This window comes from Pan troglodytes, chromosome 16, assembly GCF_028858775.2.
Source record: "Pan troglodytes isolate AG18354 chromosome 16, NHGRI_mPanTro3-v2.0_pri, whole genome shotgun sequence".
Classification (NCBI taxonomy): Eukaryota; Metazoa; Chordata; class Mammalia; order Primates; family Hominidae; genus Pan; species Pan troglodytes.
In genome coordinates, this window is record NC_072414.2 from 61,323,732 (window position 1) to 61,341,610 (window position 17,879).

The 17,879-nt window shown below is 44.4% G+C and overlaps 1 protein-coding gene and 1 non-coding gene across 8 annotated transcripts in view; one reads left to right on the forward strand and one right to left on the reverse strand.

Annotated features, from left to right (window-relative positions):
- The window catches only part of PAQR5 (progestin and adipoQ receptor family member 5), a 107,960-nt gene that overhangs the window by 21,494 nt on the left and 68,587 nt on the right, over positions 1-17,879 (forward strand). For all 7 annotated transcript variants that reach the window (XM_024349269.3, XM_024349266.3, XM_024349271.2 and 4 more), the window contains one exon: positions 16,376-16,537. The gene's annotated coding sequence lies outside the window, so the exon portion shown is untranslated. The remainder of the gene's footprint in view (positions 1-16,375; positions 16,538-17,879) is intronic.
- LOC112205771 (small nucleolar RNA SNORA77) lies at positions 4,345-4,472 on the reverse strand. Its single transcript, XR_002939857.1, has one exon. It is a non-coding gene; the product is annotated as a small nucleolar RNA SNORA77 (small nucleolar RNA).

Genomic DNA, 17,879 nt, shown 5'->3' on the forward strand with positions numbered 1-17,879 from the left:
GGATACTATTTGATCCCTTTTAAAGCAGAAATTTAAAATCAAAGGATGTTGGCAATATCATTATGTCACAAGTATGCTTTTTTTCCCTGTAAAATTTTCTAGAAAAAGCTTTTCCTGACTCTACCCTAGTTGGGGAATAGTGAGAAGATATATTTGTGTGATATCTTCTAATATTTTCCGCCGACAAGGCCTTTTGGCTTTTTTTCAGAGACTGCCGTCTTTTATTTATAAGGAGCCACAATTTTTGTTTCTAAAGCATTTCCGATTTGCCTTTGAGTTCTTTGGTTTTATCTTGTTCAGATGGAGATTCTGAGGCACACTTCCTGTATCAGTTTCAAAACTGTCATGTTGATATCCCACATGTTAGGAAAGTCTGTGAATAGAGTGGTAATTATTCTTGCAACAGAGTTTTGCTTTGTCTATAGGCATGCAACATCTGAGTAGGACTCAAAAGACATATTTCATATTTCAGGGTTTTTTCTGACACTGTTATTCTCCCCTTTTCAAAGCATATACAAAGATTGAGAGATTAGTAGATTAACTTCCATGCTGGCTCCAGCAATTATCAACTCATGGCCGTTTTTCATCTATACTCTTACCCAGTCCCCTGGATCCCCACCAGATTCTGTTACAGCCGGTCTGAGACGTCATATCATTTTATCTGCAATTACTTCAGTATACATCTCCAAAGGAAAATGGCCCAATAAAACACATAACTACAGTACTATTACTGTACCTTAAGAATTGATAATTCCTCATTATCATAAAAGAGCAAATGTTGACATTTTCCCAGTTGTCTCCTACATTTTGTTTTACAATTAGTTTGTTTGAGATTTCCTATGTTTAAACTTTTGAAATAAGTATCTTTGGACCAAACAGATACACAATTTTGGCACTGAAGTGCAGTTTTCGTGAACACAGTGTGGCAACCACCAGGTAGAAGATGCCAGACAACCAGGCCAGACCCTGCCTCTAGGGCTCAGAGTGCAGTGGACAGCAGAAGTCATTCAGTGGCTCAGCAAACATTCATTCATTGAACAGGAACACTGGACAGTGTTCCTGGGCTGGGCACCATGGGCACAGCAATGACCAAGACAAGCTGGGTCTGTCTTGACCTGATGGAAACCAGGACACTGGAATCTAACTGAAGTTTGCAAATGAAATGATAGATACCCTTGTACTGGAACCCAGAAGTGAGTGGAAGCTAATTTTACCCTAGAAAGCATTATAGAGCAGGTGACATTTGCGTTTAGCCATAACAAAAGGAAGAATTTTGTCAAGAAGACTGGTGGCTTATGCCTGTAATCCCAGCACTTTTGGAGGCCAAGGTGGGAGGGTCACTTGAGACCAGCCTGGGCAACATAGTGAGACCCCATTTCTAAAAAAAAAAAAAAGAAATTAAAAACTAGCCAGGGCCGGGTGCATGGCTCATGTCTGTAATCCGAGCACTTTGGGAGGCTGAGACAGGCAGATCACCTGAGGTCAGGAGTTCGAGACCAGCCTGGCCATCCATGGCTAACACAGTGAAACCCCGTCTCTACTAAAAATACAAAAATCAGCTGGGCGCGGTAGCGGGCACCTGTAATCCCAGCTACTTAGGAGGATAAGACAGGAGGCAGAGGTTGCAGTGAGCCGAGATCGCACCACTGCACTCCAGCCTGGATGACAGACGGAGACCCCGTCTCAAAAAAACCAAAAATAAAAAACAAGAAAAAAACCTAGCTAGGTACTGTGGCGTGTGCATGTGGTCCAAGCTACTCAGGAGGGAGGCTGTGGTAAGAGGATCATTTCAGCCTAGGAGGTCGAGGCTGCAGTGAGCTGTGTTTGTACCACTGCACTCCAGGCTGGGTGACAGAGTGAGACCCTGTCTCAAAAAAAAAAAAAAAAAAGAAGAAGAAGAAGGAGAAGAAGAAGAAGAAGAAGAAGAAGAAGAAGAAGAAGAAGAAAAGGAATTATTTCATCAAGAAGAGAAGATGGAGGAAGAGATGTCTCATCCAGTGCAAATAACAAGCACAAAGAGTGCATGGGGGTGGGAAGTTCCTGTGCACTAAGGACCGAGATGACAGGTGGGCAGGCATATGGCAAGGCTGGTGGGAGGTGGGGCTGGGGGACTGCGGAGGGCTTGAGGATATGCTAAGGAGTGGGGTTTTCCAGGACCTACTGCTGGGGACTGCGCTATTTTCTTGTTTGAACATAAAGTGTGGACCATGGGGCAGGAGAAGAGAACCTTGCAGGAACAATGAGGAGGATTTGGATTTCCAAGCCCTTCCTGGAGCCCTCTGTCCACTAGGCCAAGAGTCTGCCTGGATCTCCATGAGTCTCCAGGGATAACACAGAGGCTGGCGCACAGTGAGTGCTTGATATAGGTCTACTAGCAGATGGCCTCTGCCATGCTCCCAGTGAGAGTGCTCCCACCAGCCTCCACCTTCACCTATGGTGGTGAGAGAGGGATCCCCCTCTTTATGCCTTCGGCTCAGGGAAATGGGGTGGCTTTTCCAAATGCATGAGCTGTTAGGCTTTAGGACTTGGTCCCCAGCTCCCCTGAACGGCCAGTGGTGCTGCTGGGCCAGAGGCAGGATGGGGGCACATAGAGTAAGGCTCACCTGTGACCTTCTCAGGTGAATGTACAAGCAAATGCCAGCATTTGCAACCCATGGGCTGGCTGACACAATTAATCCTTTTAAGACCCGCCAAGAGTTAGAGGACTCATTCATTTATTTTCTTCTAATAGCGTTGCGTTAAATGAAAGAAAGAAAAAGAAAAAAGAATATACATGCTCATTGTGGGCAAACCCTGTTGTTACAGAAAAGGAGAAAGAGTAAAGCAAATCCCTAGATTTGCTGATCTACCACTACCATCTAGAGAGAGCCACAATGAACAGCCTTCTAAATCTTCTTCTGTTCATAAATACAAAGCAGTTAAATGTAGCACCATTTTATATAGACAGTATTACGAGATTTAGGCTGTTCTATAACCTGCTTTTTTTCATTTAACAACTTGTCATGACACCGTTACCTGTCGGTTACCACAGATCTGTACCATTTTTAATAGCCCCACGGTACAGTTTTGCATGGATGTGGCGGTAAGTTACCCACCAGTTCTGTTGCCAGAAATGTGGATTGTTTTCCATTTTTCTCTGCAATGTGCTAGGGAATATCATTCAGCTTTTTCAGATGTAATAATCGTCTAGCAGTAAATATTTAGAATAGCTGGGATAGCTAGGGCAAAAAAAAAAAAAAAAGAAAAAAGAAAAAAGGCTCAGTACACTCAGAGTCCTAAGCCAAGCTGGGAGGTCACCATGGCAACCCCCTGCCATCCTCACACAGGGAGTGCCCATTTGCCACGGCTCCAGCCCAGGAGGTGGGTCAGAGCTGGAGGAGAAACAGTCTGTTTTCAAGCAGTTTTATAAACCAAGGGCAAAAGGCACAGGAGAGAGCATTAATGCAGACCTGAGACAGCTTAAAATGCAGTGGTGATAATAGCTCTTTATTGAGTCCTTGTCATCTGGTAGATACCATGGGTTTTCATCCTCACCAGAGCCGTTGAAACTTTTATGATCCTGATTCAAGTGATTAGAAACTCAGAAACTAAGGAATCTGTCCAAGGGCACACAGTAAATGATGGAGCCAGGGTTTGAAATTAGGCTGCATTCACTCTTCAGCATTCTCCTTGCCACCACAATTGGAGTGGCCAGCCTCTGTCTCATCACCATCTCTGAGGCTCAGGTTCTCTTTTCCCAGTCCCACTAGAGCATTCATTCCCACCCCATTCCTATGCAGCACACACCAATTCTTCATCTGGCCTCTGTTTTCTGGGCTCCACTCTGGCAGACAGGTCCTCGAATGGCACGCCCTCTTCCTACCTCCATGGCCCTGTCCTGCTATACCCTCAGCTCTCCCCCATAGCTGTGGCACTCCTATTGACTCTTCAAGACTTATCCCAAGCTTCATTTCTTTTTTTTTTTTCCTGAGGTAGAGTCTTGCTCTGTTGCCCAGGCTGGAGTGCAGTGGGGCAATCTCAGCACATTGCAATCTCTGCCTCCCAGGCTCAAGTGATTCTCCTGCTTCAGCCTCCCAAGTAGCTGGGACTGCAGGTGCCCGCCACCATGCCTGGCTAATGTTTGTATTTTTAGTAGAGACAGGGTTTTGCCATGTTGGCCAGGCTGGTCTCGAACTCCTGACCTCAGGTGATCCACCCAGCTCAGCCTCCCAGTGTGCTGGGCTTACAGGCGTGAGCCACCGCACCTGGCCCCGAGCTTCATTTCTTCAAGAAGTCTCCCCTGACTCCCTAGCATAATGCCGTCCTCTGTGTTCCCCTAGAGGCATAACCACTATTTTTTAAGCACTGTCTATCCCCAGGCAGCTGCGTCGCCCTTATAGGTCAGGCAGCCACAGCACCCTGGAATGTTTGTTTCTCTTGCAGAGGGAACGAGCACCCACCTGGGCCTGCAGCCAGGTGCACAGTGAGTCTGCAATAACCACTGCTTTACTATTAGATGTGCCGCGTGGCAATTGTTAGTGCAGATCTACACTAGAATGTGAGCTCTTAAGGGATAGAACTGTTGTGTCTGCTTCTTCATCCCCATATATTTCCTACCAGAGCTTTGGACATATAGTAGGTATTCAGGAAATGTGTGCTGAATGAATGAATGAATGAATGAATGATCAAGCATATTCCTGCCCACTCTCCACTTCTGCTACCAGCCCCAGGGCAGGTGCAAACTCGGAACTACATTAACCCAAGCAGCCTACCAAGTTCGCTGCCTCTCACCTGGCTGGTTCCTGACCACTCCCCAAACACGTGACCCCTCCTGTCTCCTTAAGCCTCATCTACCTCTCCACCCACCGCAGTTTCTACTCACAGCCATCTGCCTGGGAAGCTAAGGTTCTGGGTGAACCCTTATCATCACCTCTACCACATCATCCCATGAACCTGGCTTTTTCTTCTCCCTTGGGCTCCCCTGTCTGTGTTCCTCTCCTTGGTGGGACCTCAGGTATTCCCTGGGGCTTTGAAAGTCACTTTTCTCTCCCTCTGAAATGTATCTGTAGCCTCAACTTCTCCTCCAAGATGCAGTCACATTTTTTTTTAACGGCAAATACATGCGAATCAAACTCAACTTGTCTGAAAACTGTCCTGGTTTTCCTTACTTTCTTCATCATTTCCCATTGATGTCATCATTTTCCAGTGCCTGGGAAATGGTGCTCCAAAGACGCCAGCGAAATGTGCCTGTTTCTCTGTGATCAGACACCTGACTTATCACCAGGGCCCCAAACTCCCCAAAGCTCCCAGCCAAGCCTGGCAGGAGTAGTGAGGCCTCAGCAAACCTAAGGGTGAGTACCCATGTGAAGAAGCTGTGTTTCCTGGGCTGCAGCCCGTTCTTTCCATGTGCAGATTCAGCCCAGGGCTGTTAGATCTTCATATTTATCAAAAGAAACTGGGAGCGGGGTTTTTATTTTGACAGCTCTTTGTCTTTTTTTTTTTTTTTTGAGATAGACTCTCACTCTGTTGCACAGTCTGGAGTGCAATGGCATAATCTTGGCTCACTGCAATCTCTGCCTCCCAGGCTCAAGCAATTCTCCCTGCCTCAGACTCCTGATTAGCTGAGATTACAGGTGCCCGCCACCACATCTGTCTAATTTTTGTATTTTTAGTAGAGACGGGGTTTTGCCATGTTGGCCAGGCTGGTCTCAAACTCCTGACCTCAGGTGATCTGCCTGCCTCGGCCTCCCAAAGTTCTGGGATTACAGGCGTGAGCCACCGCACCTGGCCTTTTGTTTTCTTAATAGACTTTATGTTTTAGAGCAGATGTAGGTTTATAGAAAAATTGTGCAGAAGGTAGTTTCCATTCCCTCCCTCCCCACCCCCCTGTTATTAACATCTTGCATTAGTGTGTATGATGAACAAACATGGATGCATTGTTATTAAGTATTGTCCCTCCTTTACATTAGGCCTCATGCTTTATGTTGTGCATTCTATGGACTTTGACAAATGCTTAATGTCATGTTTCCACCATTACAGTATCATGCTGGGTTTTTTTTTTAGATGAGGTGTTGCTCTGTTGCCTGGGCTTGAGTGCAGTGGCAGTAACATGGCTCACTGCAACCTCGACCTCAGGCTCATGTGATTTTCCTGCCTCAGCCTCCCTAGTAGCTGGGGCTACAGGCTCGCGCCACCACACTTGGCTAATTTCTTTATTATTATTATTATTTTTTGTAGAGATAGAGTCTCACTATGTTGCCCAGGCTGGTCTTGAACTCCTGGACTCAAGTGATCTTCCCGCCTCAGCCTCCCAAAGTGCTTACAGGTGTAAGCCACTGCGCCCACCACATGCGGATTGTTTTGTAAACACTTTAGGCATCAGAAGTCTCTGCTTTCTACGCTCTTTCATCCTAGTGTGCCCCTCCTTCTCATTGTATCTACCCCACAGTATTTAGCTCTTTCCCCCTCTCTCCACTCCTTAGAGCTTCCTGTCCCTACACATGGTCAACCTTTCATTTGTGTCATCTTTCTACCAAACTCTAAGCTCCTGGAGGCATTTGGAGGTTTAATTTAGAAGTCTCAGTCTCCCCAGTGCCTAGGGTGCTTTTGAGATTCACTAACATTCACCTGTAGGCATATTAAGCAAGTGCCTGCAGGTGTGTTGGCTCTGAGGCTTCCAGGAAGACGCTTTTAGGTCCTGTTGACAACAGAGAAAGTGAGAGTATGTGGCAAGGGATGAAGACTTGGGCACATCTCCAGTGGCAGTGGCTGCAGGGAGGAGAGAGGAGGTTTTCCAGCAAGAACAGTTTTAGAGAGAGGAGAGGTGAGAGGACAAACAGCTTTGAGTGGGAGGATGCTTGAATCCTTGGGAGCTGCCCCATAGAATGCCCAAGTTGGGATCTCAGACTCCCAGGGCCCTCACCTACCAGAGTCAAGCGATTCTCCTGCCTTAGCCTCCCGAGTAGTTGGGATTACAGGCTCCTGCCACCACACCCGGCTAATTTTTTTGTATTTTTAGTAGAGACAGGGTTTCACCATGTTGGCCAGGCTGGTCTCAAATTCCTGACCTCAGGTGATCTGCCAGCCTCGGCCTCCCAAAGTGCTGGGATTACAGGTGTGAGCCACCACACCCAGCCAAGTCTCTTCTTCTGTAATGAAAATAGATCCAGGTCCTGTCTTTCAGGAATCTAAATTGTGGCTACCAAAATGACAACACTTGAAAGGATCAGAGAATGATATAAATCAAGCTAATAATCATAATGACCTTTGATTGAGCTGTTTGCTGCCAGCCACGCTCTATGCAAAGAACCTTATGTACATTATTTCATTTAATCTTCATGCAGTTTATAAGCTAAGGACAGAGAGGCTGAGAAGGCTAAGACCAAGGCTGAGAAAGTTAAGCAACATGTTCAAGGGCACCAGTTAATGAATAGAGAAGCCAAGTCTGAAAGCCAGATCAGTGTGACCCTGAAGTCTGGTCTCAGCCATTTCCCTACAGCTAGAGGGTTCAGGGAGGAGGAGGGCAGCAGGACAGGAGTCGCTGGAGCCCGTGTCCCTCCTGGAGGAGGCTGACTCTGTGCTGGGCCCGAAAGGCTGCCAGGGAAGTGGCCAGCTAGAGGGTATTTGAGGCTTGGGGGCAGGCCTGCAGCCTGGCCAGCCTGGAAAGACTCCCAGGGAGTTGCTTGGGATGGGGGTGGGGGTGGCCATTATTCCAGCCTGTGCTTACCCTGAGTGGCCCACAGTGACATGGATGGCAACCCCTCCTTAGGGCCCTGCCAGGTTCCCGTTGCCTTTCCCTCTGTCACCCATCCCCCTGGGTCTGCAGATGAGATCCAGGCCCATTGCCTCTGGTGTGGGCTGGTTGCCTTGGGTGCGGACTTTACCCAAGTCAGAGGGCAAGGCCAGTGCAGCCTGCAGAGCCGCTTCTCCCTGGATCACGCCTGCTGAGGGAATGCCTCTCCCAGCCACCGGACCAGTTTCCAGTTTCCAGGGTGGGGCAGCCAGGCAGAAACAGGTTTCTGTGAAGTGACACTCCCTTCATTCACTGACTGGTAGCATGACTCTGTCCCACCACTTGGAGCCACGCCAACAAATCCTGCCCTGGAATGGCGATTCCGTCTGGACGCCAGGTTACCCTGGGAATGCGGCTTCGCCCTTGTTCACCAGGCACTGCAAGGGGCTGGTGGTTCTGAACCTTTCCTGGCTCACAGATGCCACTGAAACTGTTGAAACTTTGTTGAAAGCCATAGCCCTTGTCCCCAGTGACACACACACACACATATACACTCACTCACACATAATTTAACCTATAATTTGATAAACTCCCTGAGGCCCATCCATGGATTGTCATGGACCTCAGGTTAAAAACCCCCATCCTTGAATATAGAGAGTAGATTGGTGGTTATCAGAGGCTGGGAAGGAGGTGGGGGATGAAGGGGAGAAAAAAAAGAATATAAATGTATTTACAATCACTGAACTAGATGGTAAATTATATATGTATATTTTACCTAAATTTATTTTTTCTTTCTTTTTTTTTTTTTTTTGGAGAGAGAGCCTTGCTCTGTCACCTCACTCTGTCTGATTGTTACCAGTGCAGTGGTGCAATCTCGGCTCACTGCAACCTCTGCCTCCCAGGTTCAAGCAATTCTTGTGCCTCAGTTTCCTGAGTGGCTGGGACTACAGGTGTATGCCACCACCCCCGGCTAATATTTTGTATTTTAGTAGAGACAGGGTTTCATCATGTTGTCTAGGCTGGTCTTGAACTCCTGAGCTCAGGCAATCTGCCTGCCTTGGCCTCCCAAGGTGCTAGGAGTATAGGAATGAACCACTGCAAACAGCCTCAATTTTTGGTTTTTAAATCATCCTAAAAGTTTTCGCCGCTGATGGCTCACTCTCCTGAACGTGTTCTTTGTAGTAATAGTAGCCGTAATAGTAGCCATAGTGGTAAATACCACTGGCATTGATTCAGGGTTTTGTAGTTAATAAAGTTTGTTCACATCTATTATTATTTCATTTTAGCTCCCCCATAGCCCTGGCCAGGTAGGTATTAATGTTTTTATTTCACAGATGACAAAAATGAAAGTCATTTGGAACAAGCCCAGCCAAATTCATACCTAGGAGATGGTAGAGAGAAGACCTGACCTTGGTCACCCAAAATCCCAAGCTCTATGTGCCTCTCCCCATCTTCATAGAACATTCTCCAAGCTTAGGCAGTCCAGGGTACTTGTTACAATACACCAGGGAATGTTAGTGAAACCACCTGTGCAAAATTGTGACTGAGACAGTGAAAGAGATCTAACTTAACTGACTCCATCTTGCTTCTAACCCCAAGCTATCTTTGTTCATTCCTGGGCATAGGCTGAACTTACTTTGGGAGAAACTTGGTTTGTAGTTTATAGTTTAAACAAAAATGGTAACAGCTCCTTCCCAAAGGAGACCTCCTTCTTGCCTGGGGACTAGATTAACATTAGCCACAGGATTAGAAATTATGGTTTAGGAGTCCTGCAGTTGGAGGCCACAAGATTCTGACCCTCCCCAGACTGCTCTTAAGATCAGTGCTTGGGATATTTTGCAGACCCTGCACTCGATGGATCACCACCCAGATCAATGAACTGGCTCCTCTGATCTTGTGGCCCCCTCCCAGGAACTGAGTCAGTGCAAGAAGACAACTTCAACTCCCTATGATTTCATCCCTGACCAGCACTCCTGGCTCATTGGTTACCCACCCCCCAACCACCAACCAAGTTATCCTTAAAAACTCTGCTCCAGGAATGATTGGGGAGACTTATTTGAGTAATGATAAAACTCCAGTCTCCCACACAGCAGACTCTGCGTGAATTACTCTTTCTCTATTGCAATTCCCCTGTCTTGATGAATCAGCTTTGTCTAGGCAGCAGGCAAGGTGAACCCCTTGGGCACTTACAAATTTGGTGGCTCATCCAGGATTGCCCTTGTGGCTACCTGCCCATGGTTCAGTGGCCCCACTCCAGTGATGGATCCAGAAGCCAGCCCAAGCAGCCACCTAGTTCTCTTGGACTGGGGGCTGACTCAGGGACTCTCTGTACTGGTGGGGCACTGCCAACCCAGTGTACATTGATCTAATTGCAATGGAGAAATAGTCCTGGGGCAATGTTCCTTAACTGTAGCCCTATCACAGGGTGTCTGTATAGCCTATGATGGGGTGTCTGTCTGTAGCCCCATTGTGGGGTGTCTGGATTGGTGAGTAACCTAGGTGCTGCCAATGCCTCCTTCCTTCTCGCCACTGGTTCTGTAGCCCTATGGTGTGGTGTCTGTAACTCCACCATGGGGTGTCTTGTGTCTGTAGCCCCATTGCAGGGTGTCTGTTCAGCTCCTGCGGGGTCTCAGTTGGCTCTTTCTAACTAGTAAGAAGAGTCTTGGTTTGAGAGACTTATCCTCAATCAGGAAGATTTCGAGGCAGTTTCTCAGACGGAGAATAGGAGGATAGTTTGGAAGGGATACTCTTGGAGTTCTTGGTTAGGGATCTGATTTAGAAGGCCTTCTGTCTATCTCGTCTTTGTGTGTGTCTGTGTATGTGGAAGGGATCTCAGGAGAGGTTGCTAATGGAAGTCCAGCAGGTCTAACTCAGAGATCCCTCCTTATTTGCCTGGTTACATTTGGTAAGCCGTAAAGAAAGCTCAACAGGCCTGTCTCTCGGGGTGACTATCTGGTCTTCGCCTTGCCCAGAGACTCCATTGTGAATTACCATTTGGAGGTCATCCCTCCCCTCCCCACTTGGAGTGGATCAGAAACAGGGAGCAACGGGAAATAGTTTGAGCTTTACCAGACTTATATTGGGTGCTGAATGAGGTGACTAACGTCTGTTCTGTTGTGTATATTTTGCTGGGATGGAAAATGTTAATTTGGTTCCCCATGCGACCTGTTGGTTAGCATCTTGCAAATTGAGAATCTTGCCTATGGTTCCATAAAACAGTAAAGTGGCTTATTTTTTCTCTTGTAAGTGGCTTGAACCTCACAGCTATAGCACAAGCGAGCAGGGTCATCAGAAGCCCCTCCTTCTTCTGGAAGCTGCAGAGAAAGAGAACCCAGAAGCCGGGTATGCCAGCAAAAAGGGAGAGAAATTCTTACCAGCGAAGATTCTGGTCTCTCTTTCTCTGTCTGGGTAAAACAGTAAACTATTGGTCTCCTCTGCAAGGGTTTGATTAATAGAAAAAAGGATTTGTGAGACTAGTCTTAGGCGGTAGCAAATCTACTGTACTTTGTGCTAAGAATTTGTCTTTCTTTGTTCTGTAATAGAGAGAGGGGTATCACAGGATAGAATGTGGGTTTAGGACCCTATAAGCCCGCTTTTCAAGCCAGCTTGGCAGGCTGGTCAGTTACAAACCTTGCTACAGGCTCCTGAAACCAATACTGGACGAGATTTCTCCGTCTTGCTTTGTGTCCTTAAGAGCTTAACCTTTTGACCATGTGGGGATACTTTCTCTTGGTTTCTGCCATCCAGAGGACAGGAATTTTGGGGTTCATGTCATAGTCCTAAAATTTTTTTCTTGAGCAGTTAAAAGCCTGTGCAAGCTTGAAATTGGCTTCTCTAGGCTCCTTCTGGGGAGAGCAATAGAAACTGCTCAATGCTGTAACTCAGTAGCTGAGGCTTTGCTTTTTGACAGTGGCAGCCTGAGTTTTAGTCTTGGCTTCTGGAATGATTCCTTTCTGAGTTTTATTTATGAAACTTTGCCATTTATTGAGGTTCCCCACCCCCACCCCAGCCAACCCATGGATAGCTTCTGATTTCCTGTCTTGAGTTTTCCTTTCTCTAAACTACCCTGGGGGAGATTCTAAATCTTGTAAAAAAAAGAAAAAAAAAAGAAAAAAAAAGAAACTGCTTACCTCCTCCTTGAGACATGAATGTGTCCATGGTTAAGTTATAACCTTAGCTAAAACTTATTAATTTCATGTGGGAAGTTAACTGTGGTAGAATTTAAAAGCCAAAAATACTGGTCGCTTACTGTTAAAGTCGGGTAATAAAAAATTTAAAAGGATATTTTTTAAAGAGTGCTATGGTTAAAAGTCAGCTTAATTAAAAGTGGATAAACAAGCAATAGGTATATTTAAAAGGCCTTTATGTTTTTCTCTTTTTGGAACTTGTTTTTTTCCTGGGAAAAGGTTTTTTCTTCTCAGTTGACTGAATTATTTTTTTCCATTTTTTTTTGTCTTGCCAATCTTAATACACACATGAGAGGCCCTACGATAACTTCTGGTAGCCTGGGACGCCTTGGGAAAAACAGAGGAGGCACCACAGACCCCGTTTTGGAAAAAAGGCTCTGTTTTCCTCATGAAACCCCAGGAATTAAAAGCGGATAGATCCCTCTCAGAATCAAAGGCTCTGTTCTGTTTTTCATTGTGTTATCTGACAGTTTTGATTTTTAGGGGTATCAGAAATTACTTATTATGAGAGAGCTTTGGTGTGTAATAACTAGGTAGGAAATATACTTTAGGGAGTGGCTAATAGTAGTTGTGGAGGGATACTTGACTCTGCACACTTGGATCAGAGACGCATGCTCTCGGCCACCTGGAAGATAAGGAGACATCCCCACCCCCGACTGGGAGATGAGACTCCTGTGAGAGATGGGCCGATTACAAAATGAGCTGATTGGCTTTGGGTTGCCTTGAATGGAATGCAGGGTAGAAGCATTGCACGGTCTTCTCCCACAGTATTTCCCTCCTGTTGGGGATCCAGGATCCAGTATAAAATGGCACCCTTAATTTTGGGGATCTGTCTTTGCCTTCAGCTGCTTATTTGCTGCTTATTTGGCTCTAGAAATGCATGCTTTCCCGGCCCTGTTCCTCCAAGGGCTCCACCCTAAAGCCAGTCACCCAGTTAAGAAACTGGCAAATGAAAAATCTTACAAGTGCTGAATCTTCTGTCTGTCTGTATTCATATGTGTTGTGTGTGTGTGTGTGTGTGTGTGTGTGTGTGATGTTTGTATAAAAGAGCTCTGGTAAATTGGCTTAGAAATATAAGCATTTAAATCAAATATTTTATCAGAAAAATAGAAACCGTAATACCTTTTTGTTCACATGACTTTAGTAGTCTTTTGGAAATAAAGACGGTTTTTTTGTTTTTTCTTTGAGATGGAGTCTCGCTCTCTCACCAGACTGGAGGCAGTGGCGCAGTCTTGGCTCACTGCAACCTCCACCTCCCAAGTTCAAGTGATTCTCCTGCCTCAGCCTCCCAAGTTGCTGGGGCTACAGGTGCCCGCCACCACGCCCGGCTAATTTTTTTGTATTTTTAGTAGAGATGGGGTTTCACCATGTTAGCCAGGATGGTCTCGAGCTCTTGACCTCGTGATCCACCCACCTCGGCCTTCCAAAGTGCTGGGATAACAGGCATGAGCCACTGCACCTGACCTGGGAAATAAAGACAGTTTTAAAGATTATTGGTAAAATAAAATGTCTTGAAAATGTAGACATTTGGTCTAAAATAAGGTCAGGTATCAGATTTGCTAAATGCTTTAAGGTCAAACTGTTTCTTTGACTTTTGAGAATTGTTCGATTTCCCTACTTTGGAGCATTAGATGATAGGTAAGGCCTGGGGACATGTGGAGAGCCATGCCCGCCAGCTATGCTAAGAGTCAGACCTTATCTTCATTTCTGATTGATGTCCTAGGCTCCACCCCAGTACATAATTAAAATCGCTTACTTACCAGGTTTTTCACTAAAAATAAAAGTTGCTAAGATTTAACATTGTAATATGTAGTTGAGACCACTGGAGAATGCGTTTTACATACTAGGTGTGTAGGGAATGTGTTTTTGGTAAAAGATGATCAGAAGGCATGGGAATATGGCTTTTGTTAAAGGGAATGTAATTTTGTCTACTTCAGAGGGTTTTAAAGATTGTCTTAACCTAAAAGAGTAATGGAACAAAACTGAAGGTTTAAGCAAAGGGAAAGGGGTTTGTAAAGGGTTGATCTTGTAAAAAATTCTGTGGGTATAAACAAGTTGGCTAAGATTTAAAAGAAATTGGCTGGGCACGGTGGCTCACGCCTGTAATCCCAGCATTTTGGGAGGCTGAGGAGTGGGGATCCCTTGAGGTCAGGAATTCAAGACCAGCCTGGCCAACATGGTGAAACCCCAACTCTACTGAAAAAATACAAAAATTAGCGGGGCCTGTGGCAGGTGCCTGTAATCCCAGCTACTCAGAAGGCTGAGGCAGGAGAATCGCTTGAACCCAGGAGGTGGAGGTTGTAGTGAGTCAAGATTGTGCTCAAGCATGGGCAACAGAGTGAGACCATGTCTCAAAAAAAAAAAAGATTTAAAAGAAATTTTAGCTTTTTTTTTTTTTTTTTGAAATGGAGTTTTGCTCTTGTTGCCCAGGCTGGAGTGCAATGGCATTATCTCGGCTCACCACAACCTCTGCCTCCTGGGTTCAAGTGATTCTCCTGCCTCAGCTGCCCAAGTAGCTGGGATTACAGGCATGAACCACCACACCTGGCTAATTTTTTATTTGTAGTAGAGAAGGGGTTTCTCCATGTTGGTCAGGCTGGTCTCGAACTCCCCACCTCAGGTGATCCGCCCGCCTCGGCCTCCCAAAGTGCTAGGATTACAGGTGTGAGCCACCGCATCCAGTTTTTTTTTTGTTTTTTTTTTTGAGACAGAGTCTCACTCTGTCGCCCAGGCTGGTGTGCAGTGGCACGATCTTGGCTCACTGCAACCTCTGCCTCCCAGGTTCAAGCCATTCTCCTTACCTCAGCCTCCCGAGTAGCTGGGATTACAGATGCATGCCACCCTTAGGTTAAAACATTAAAATCATACTGATGTGGGGCCAGAATCTGGGCCTGTGTGTCCGAATAACAGGGTTTTCTTAGAAAACTAATCTGCTGTTGGATGGAAAATTGTAAAGAGTTCTAAAAAGTCTATAAAAATCTTACCTTATGGTCAGACTAATTATAACTGGATAGAGATATAAAATTTTATTTAAAAAACTAGTTTTAACATTAAAGATGCACTAATGCAAGCCTGAAATTTGGTTTTCTCTTTTGAAGCCGATTTTTATGTAATGTTAAAAGATAATGAAAGTGGTTTTGTTTTCTCCTTTGGGTAAATGGCAGGAAAAAAAAGGAGGAGAGAGAAAAGAGACAGATTCAGGTGGCTTCATGCTATCTTCATTGAGCCTTGTTTGGAAAGCTAAGTCTCCTCTATCAGAGTAAAGGCTTTCTTTTTTAGAAAAATTTTTTGGAGTTATCATTTTGGCTAAGTGAATGACTTATGGTGACCTGGGATTCTATTTTGTGATATCCAGTGTTTTAAACCTTTGATATTTGACAAACTTTCCAAAATCAAATTATAAATTATGTCTCTTTCTAACCTAATATTTTAGATATTAGGTCCTCTAAAGTCCAAAAATGACATTTGGCTTATTTGACATAAAAATCATACAGGAAGCATTGTCAAGTATGAAATGGTGTTTGGCTTTCTTTGGGCTATGTTTGTGTAAATGTATTATTGGCATATGTTCCAAAATTATGTAAAACTCCTAAAATTCTAATATGACTTTGTATATGTTAGCAGTAATAATTATAATTATGTTAAATGGCTGTGTGCCACAGAGGTAACAAATCTCTTTGTCGATCGTGTCTTTAACTGTGGCTACCCTATAATGTTTTTGTCATCCACAGATGATTGTTGTCTCATTTTGGTCCTCCCAAAAGTTGGTTTTATAATCAGCTGTAAAATTTAACAGGTGCTCTTAAATGCAGATTTCTGCTTAATAACTCTGGAGATTGTGACTTTAGAATAGACAAAAAACTTTCAAAAGAAAGAGAGAATGGTGTTTGGTTTTCTTTGGACTGTATTTGTATAAATATGTTATTAGTATGTGTTCCAAAAATTATGGGAAACTTCTATAATTCTGATATGATTTAGTGTACATTATTAATAATTATAATTGTTATGTAAAATTGTTGTATGCCACAGAAGTGGAAGAACCAAAATTCCTAGTCAATTGTAGCTTTAATAGTGGCTATAGACTTTTGTCATCCACAGACATTTTGTCCTGCTTTTGTCCTTTTCAAAAGGCAATTTATAATCAGATACAAGACTCTGAGTGCAGGTCTCAGATAACTTTAAAAATTGTACTATTGGAATAGAGGAAAAAAGGAAACTTCTAGGACTCTTATGGAGAGCTGGTATGTTAAACATTGCTAATCCTTTTGTTTTCAGAGTAAAGATTACTTATTTCTTTAGAGCTATTTGCAAGTTTTAACAAGTCAGTAAAATATACTTCTGTGGAAAATTTTGGAGCATATTTGTTTCTCTCTACCTGACTGCTCTAGAATTTGGAAACCATTTGTGTGTATTCTCAATTTATGGCAGTATAGTTAATTACATAAGTGCAATAAGAATCTGTTTTCTTTTGTCACAGGACACCATTGGAGAAACTGGTCATTTTACCAAGGATTTGACTGGAATGGCATGCTTCCTTTAAAGAATGGAAGTTGACTTTTAGAGCCAATTAAAGCCCTTTGGGAAATCTGGCCTCATACCTTGTCCACACAGAGTTCCTGTACAAGGTTCCTGACCTGTGGTAAGTAAAGAGCGTCACTTTCTAACAGGCCCAGGAACCCCAAGTTATCTTGGGACCTCAAGAGGAGAGGATTTTGCTCAACTCATAGGTATTTGAGGGTACAAACCCATGGCTGGGCTCAGCTTTTAAAGACTTTTATCTGAGATTCTTCATGGAACAGAGTGCTATCAAAGCCAATTTAAAAAGCCTAAGTGAAAAATAATTATTCTTGCTGCACTTTATGCAAATAATCAGGCCAAGTAGAGTAAGACTAAAATTTATTTTGTAAACTGTAAATCAGTTCTATCATGACTTGCTTTTAAAAAAATGGGGACTGAAATCCCAGCACTTTGGGAGGCCCAGGTGGGTGGATTGCTTGAGGTTGGGAGTTCAAGACCAGCCTGGACAACATGGTGAAACCCTGTCTCTATTTAAAAAATACAAAAATTAGCCGGGTGTAGTGGTGTGCACCTGTGGTCCCAGTTACTTGGGAAGCTGAGGCACGAGAATTGCTTGAACCCAGGAGGCAGAGGCTGCAGCGAGCTGAGATTACACCACTGCACTCCAGCCTGGGTGACAGAGCAAGACTCTGTCTCAAAACAAACAAACAAACAAAAAAACCAGAAACAACAACAACAACAACAAAAAGATTGTTGTGGGAGGACTAAGGCTACCAGGTACCCAGACGGATGCATGTCTGGACAAGAAGCCCCTCCTAATGTAACTGCCCAAGGGGTTCACCTTGTCCACTGCCTAGTGGCAAAATTATGCTCCAAAAGAAAACTATAGTATACTGTTGTTAGCTGTTCTTGAGGTTTTTTCCTGCAGTTTAGACTAAATTCTAAATTCCTTGTGGGTTAGAAGTCCCCAAGCTAATGCTTTCAAATCTTTGCTTTTAAAATTGGGAATTGTACTCCTAATTGTAGAACTCGTAATGTACCTTTTAGTAGGCTGTTCACTTAAACACTGTAGTAAAACTATAGATGAGAGCACTAATGTTTTTCCCACACAAGCCTTGGAAGCCAAGCCAGGCCTGCATGAGTACACTCAGACAGTTAGAAAGCGGTTCCACTCTTCTCACCTTGGGGTTCACTCCCATTCCCACAATGTCCCTTGTCAGCAGGAAGAAGCCAGAGCGATTGACAGCCTTTTCCTATCTTCATAGCCTACACTTTAAGATTAAGGTGTTACAAAATCCAAAGGGAGGGATTGAGACCGCCTTTGCAAAATTATGACGGAGACAATCAAAGAGATCGAACTTAACTGACTCCATCTTGCTTCTAACCTCCAAGCTGTCTTTTTCATTTCTGGGCATAGGCTGATCTAACTCTGGGAGAAACTTACTTTGTAGTTTATAGTTTAA